The sequence below is a fragment of the Anarrhichthys ocellatus genome, unplaced genomic scaffold (assembly GCF_004355925.1).
Source record: "Anarrhichthys ocellatus isolate YVR2014 unplaced genomic scaffold, GSC_Weel_1.0 scaffold24, whole genome shotgun sequence".
Lineage (NCBI taxonomy): Eukaryota > Metazoa > Chordata > Actinopteri > Perciformes > Anarhichadidae > Anarrhichthys > Anarrhichthys ocellatus.
In genome coordinates this window covers 874,155-880,169 of record NW_022280054.1, presented here as the reverse complement: position 1 = coordinate 880,169, position 6,015 = coordinate 874,155, and the positions used below count along the sequence as shown (strand labels likewise).

Genomic DNA, 6,015 nt, shown 5'->3' with positions numbered 1-6,015 from the left:
GGGAAGGGGGGGGGGGGGGGGGGGGGGGGGGGGGGGGGGGGGGGGGGTGTCCATTTTGTATGTGCTGCTACATACTGAACCTCTCTCACAGTGAGTGGTTTAGAAAGCAGGATAATTCAGCTCAAATAAGAGCTGAGGGAGACTTCTTCTATAGACGTATATGTATGTATATACATATATATACAGTATACATCTATATATATATATTTTTTAAATATTTATTATTTATTATGATCATATGTCATGTTGTATTTCTTCCTCTCTCACTGCTGTATTTGTTATATTTTATCAGGCTTCTAGTTTTAGTACGTTTGTGTCTTTGAAGTATTTTTTATCACCATTGCGAATGCTGCTACAAAGGTAGGTCCAGTGAGGTTGAATGCCGCATTTGTGATTTATGAAAGAGGTCTGACAATCAGCACTTTGATATGAGTTTTCAAAGCAACGTGAGACCACAAACGCATCACCAAGAGAATCATATGTGACTGAGCTGCAGGTGCATCAATCAAAAACCCTATGTAGATATTTAATATATCGAGGACAACGGTCACACAGAACACGTGGGAAATGCAGACAAACGGCATCAACAAGGAGAAGCAGCCATCGCATATTGTAACCAATCAACAGGCATATATATGATTGACGCACTCATTGCTGCTTCCATGCAGCTATAACTGCCGCCTGCTTCTCAGAGGTCCAACTTCGTCCACCTCCCCTTCCACCGCCTCCTTCTGCATTAGCATTTAGATTTCTCCATTCAGTTACGAGTTCTTGTAAATTGAAGTGTCTGCGCCTCACACTCTGCTCGGTGTTTGTGAGCTTATAGAGGGACGCCTGGATCACACTTATGCAGATCACGGCAAAACACAACGCTAAACCAAAATGTGCCCCATTATTGTGATAAATGGTTAACACTTAGAATGAGTATCCTATGACCCACCTTGATAGAAACATGTTCTATGGTGTCCTATCCATTACTTATCCTGCTCATAGTTGTGGAAGCAAGACAAACAGAGCAGCCCGAATGTCCTTATCCAAATAAGTTGCACTCCAGTGTGGCTGGGAGAGTGATCCCTTCAATGTGTGCTTGATCTTACTTGTCTCCTCCCAGTTGGTCATGCCTTGAAAGCCTCCAAAGGGAGATGACCAGAAAGCATACTATAGGTGCCCAAACTACCCGAACAGGCTCCTTTCAATGTTAACAGAATCAATCACACAGAGTGCAACATAAAATCCGATTGCTAAGCCCCGAGGAATGCATTTAAAGGTCCAGTGTGTAGTATTTAGTACATTGATCCACAAATGCGCAATAGATCGCACATGTGTGGTGGTAGAACCTGCCTGGACTTGTCCGTGTGCTCACAACAAATTGACGGTCTGCAGACGTCCGCACAGAGCCTATGTGTACACCCTCTGATGACAATATTTACATTACATGGACCCTCGCATACTAGTGGAAAGTATAAGTTTTGCTTTAAAGGTCTTCATCTTGACAGCATCACGCTGAGCTGCTGAGCTGCAAACTGCTTCATGCTAGATCAGAGGTCAAAGTCTAAGAGAACCAAATGGACAACATCATCTACAAATGGAGGACATTCTCCAGGCCTTGGCTGCAACTTCATGTTTTGTCTGTTAATATCAGAAAAGTAGAGATGACAAATTACATCCTTGACAAGTTGTACGTGCCTGACTTCATGTTAAAATGCAAACATTAAACTCTCTGAGTGTATAGGAACAAATATCTGCCAGCTTCCCCTGCAACATATTTTAGTAACCGACTAATCCAGATCTAAAAAAACACTACTTTTCATTTCCTTTTTTTTAATGTACAGTATAACAAGAAGTACGTCTGACTAACTCTCCTGAGTTTCAGGTCTGACAATCATCACGTGGTTTAACTACAAAATGACTGGGTGCATTAATTACAACATTAGTTAAAGCTTTCAATAGTGGAGAGACCACTGCTGCCTTCTGGCCTTTACTCACACCATAAACATGACCCTCAGTCTGGATATTGATTTTATAATTTGTTTGTGCAAGCGTGCATATGGGTGTGTATTTAAGTATGTGTGTTTAAGTGGATGTAATTGCCTATATTGCAATCATAGGATAATGCTGCATTTGATCATTTTCAAAAACTTTAATGAGCAAAAACAATATTCTGGTATACACAGATACAAACACAACCATCTTCATGATTGAGTTTAAAAACTATAGTTTTCTAGAGTGGTTGTATCGCCACAGATGGTAGCAATAATGAAGTCTCTACTTTTCAGCCATGTCGTTCAGCAGCAGGTAGGACATCTGACATGGGCTGTTTACTGCAACACCTTGTGGCCTTCAGTCTGTAAGAACGAATCTGTACCATATGTTGACTTCACAGCTTTTTCAGAAGTCTGTGCATGCATGTGTCTGCAGTAGTGATGCTAAGTTGAGGCTGCAATCGTTATGCAGTCATAAATTAAGCTGCAATGAGGAGGGCGTTAAAGTATTTATTGCGTGTCAGCAACTAAAATGTTAGATATAAAATGTATATTATGTTAAAAACTAATACAAGATTGAAACCTGGTATTGCTCTGAAATTGACTGGGATATTTAGCTGAACTGTTTATACTTTAACTTTTATTGTAAAGAATATTACAAATTTGTCCTTTACCCATTGATGATTGTAATAAATAAGGGTACTTTTTATAGATTATTTTACAGCTCGACGTCCACAACAATATGCATGCGCATGTGGCAACGGAAGTGCCGTTCAGCCCCAGCCATCCAGACGAGTTAACAAGCTTTAAACATTGAATTAAAACTGGTAACAGCATCAATATCTGGTTGGTGCATGTTCGGTTGTCACAATCGATATTCCAACAGCAGACTCGAGTTCTACAGGTGTCAGACAAGATTACGACGTACGTCACTATTGTTTACAAACTGCAAAAGGCTCTACAGAGATGTTAGTTACAAAGTCCTTAAAAGAAAGAACATTCAAGCTGTGAGACAAAAGTAAAATGCTTGTAAGAGTTAATGAAAGCCATTAAAAGAATTTCAGCCTTATTTTTATGTATTTGTCATTACTTTGAGATGCATAAAAAATCACCATGACGTCTGTCGGTACTCTCTTTACATCATGTAACAAGGCTCAATTCATGCCTCCACAATCCTTCGCCAGATGATGCAAGAATGAAGTGAGCAATGGCAAGACAGACCCACTGGGGCCTTGAGCCCTCTAATCATTCTCTGTACCAGAATTAGACTCTTACTTTGGTAAAAATTAGATAGCAAAGTAGTGACATTATTAGAGACATTATTCTTTCTGAGCATTTGTAAGATTCCAGCAAATTATTTGCTGGAATCAGGAGTATCAAGTTCAGAAAGAATAGTTATAAAATAGGAGTGTTTGTGTGCTTCTTTATTTGTTTCTGCATGTCTAAAATTGTTTTTTCTCCCACACCAATACAATTTGCCTGATGTCTTATAAGACCTGAGGGATTGACTGTGACTCACTAACTCATGGTCTCTAAACCAAGACAGCTTAAAGTGGTTTCATCTTCTGTTCACTTACCGTCTGTCACTTCCTCCTCCCTGTTCCTGTCTCAATCTTACTTTTTAATTCTCATCTCTCCCCACCTGTTTCTCTTACATGCATTTAACTCTGTACTCGCATCGATGTGTCTTCTGGTCTCTCCCCAGTGGTCTCCCGGAGCCAATTATGTTGTTTTTAAAAACATAGCCAATCAGCAGCTAATTAAAGAGATAATGGGGGGTTAATAACCCAGGCTGAGAGCTCAAGAATATGGATGGAGATACGGATGGAGCGCAGAGGAGTGACGGTCAAATAACTTACGACATATCGTAGAGGAGAATGAAGGGAGAACAGGCTGGCCTGAAGTGTAGTGATCGAGGCTCGATGACAGAATGAGATTAAAGTAGACACTGATGAAGTCACTGACAGATGTGACCTGCTGCCTCGTCATCAGCTGTGCTGCCACTGGCAGGTAACAGCTGGAGGAATGTCAAACCTTTATCTCGGTGCAGATGATTTTTTGACCTCATTAGTTAGTCAGTTCATGTGTCGTTTTTCTGCAGAATATGCATTCGATTTGTTTATTGGTAGGGACCAAGTCAAGTAACTGTTAGGAAGGATTTTGATGGAGATCCAGATGTCTGTTTTCTGTTGTTGGATGTTTTCTAATGGATGCTGATGATCCCGAATATTTTTTTGTAAAATGATGACTTTTGCATACTTCTGGGCTCGGCTCCTTGGTTCCAATTAAGGTATCTCTTAATATACTATATATATTATACTATATATACATATATATATATATATATATATTATTATATATACACAATGACCAAGTTTCCATTCAATGTACTTTTTTGCACATTTTTCATTTGCATTAGAAAAGTTATATGGAAATGGCAAAAATCGATAAAACTCCCGTGCTTTAAGTGTTTTTTGTCTGTGTCGAAAAAAGAGTATGTATAAATAAATGAAGAATAATAATAAAATAGATAATGGAAAAGCCTTTGCCAAATAAATTCTGACGTAGAAAACATTTAACTCCCATTACTGATCTGCTGTTTCTGCTGTGGTCGTATTCTCTGATATTCCCATAACGTATGAATGCTTGTCTACGTCTCCAGACAACATGAAACATGGCCAATACTAGCTGATATGAAGGAACAATTAAAACGTGCCCAATTGAAACTCTTGAAGACCTCTCCATTTTACTCATAGATTGTTTTCTTTTCGGTTTACAAATACTTCTTCTGTTCTGTTTACTGGAGGATTACAGACATGATGCGTAGCCTATACTGCCAACTTCTGACTAAACTATGCAGCTGAGTTTATTTACTCCAAACCAGTTGATGGAAATGCGCCTAATTTGCATTTCTTTTTTGCAACATTTCAAAAGTTTGCTTAAAATTTGTAAAAAAGGAAACGCAGCTAATGATATTTAGGACAACAGTGTACTTCCTATTGCCATCAGTTTGAAGAAGACTCTTTCCTGTTTCTACATGAAAGTGTTCCTGTGCACAAAGTGAGGACCATAAAGACATGGTTCTGTGATTTTGGTGGGAAAAAACATCACCTGACCTCAGCCCCCATCCAACACCTCTAGGATGAGCTTGAACACCGACTGTGAGCCAGCTCTGATCTCTCTGCATCAGCGGTCAACCTCACTAATGTTTCTGTGACTGAGTGGCACAAAAGCTCTTCAGTCAGGCTCCAAAGTCTAATGGAAAGCCTTCCAGTAAGTGTGGAAGCTGTTATAGCAGCAGATTAATGCTCATGGTTTTTAAATGAGATGTTGAACAATCAAATATGGGTGTGATGTTTGGTTATCCACATACGTTTTGCCATGTCGTGTAGCTGCATCATCTTTTGGTGCTTTGTGCAGCTGCAATTTTCCAATGTGCAGCCTCGTCTAAGCCCTGATTCACATATTCACTCCTTCACATCCTGATCTACATCACAGGTTGTAAAGACTCAGGTGAGCGGCGTCTTTTGAGAACTGAGTCATTTTCACAGCACATAGTGATCCATCTCTCCTGCCAGGTGTTGTTGACTAAAATGACTCCCAAAGCATTTGTTAATTTAAATGAAGTGGACATGGCTTTGTTTGTATTCAGTATTAATAGCAGCTGTATTTCGATGAGGATGTATGTGTATGGTAATTTGCTAGATTTTAGTTTGAATACAGCCCTGTTAAGTGTTATTCCACACATCATATGCATAAAAGATTGCTCCAGTGTTTCAAAAAGTCAGAGAAATGATGATGGAGCCCAGATAAAAATGAAAAAAATTAAATATCTGTGTTTTCTTTCACTTGAACCTGCTTCCCTCTGCTTTCGTTCTGCTTGTAATACGATATTGACATCTTTAGTTTGGTTTCTATCAACATCACTCAGGCTAATCACAGGTACTTCCTGCCTCAGCACTGAGGAGATCTAAAGTGCCTTTTGGTCTCTCTCTCTCTCTCTCTCTCTCTCTCTCTCTCTCTCTCTCTCTCT

General features: G+C 39.5%; 1 protein-coding gene across 5 annotated transcripts in view; it reads left to right on the top strand.

The window, feature by feature from the left end:
* The window catches only part of stx1a (syntaxin 1A (brain)), a 54,839-nt gene that overhangs the window by 14,630 nt on the left and 34,194 nt on the right, over positions 1-6,015 (top strand). The window lies entirely within an intron of this gene.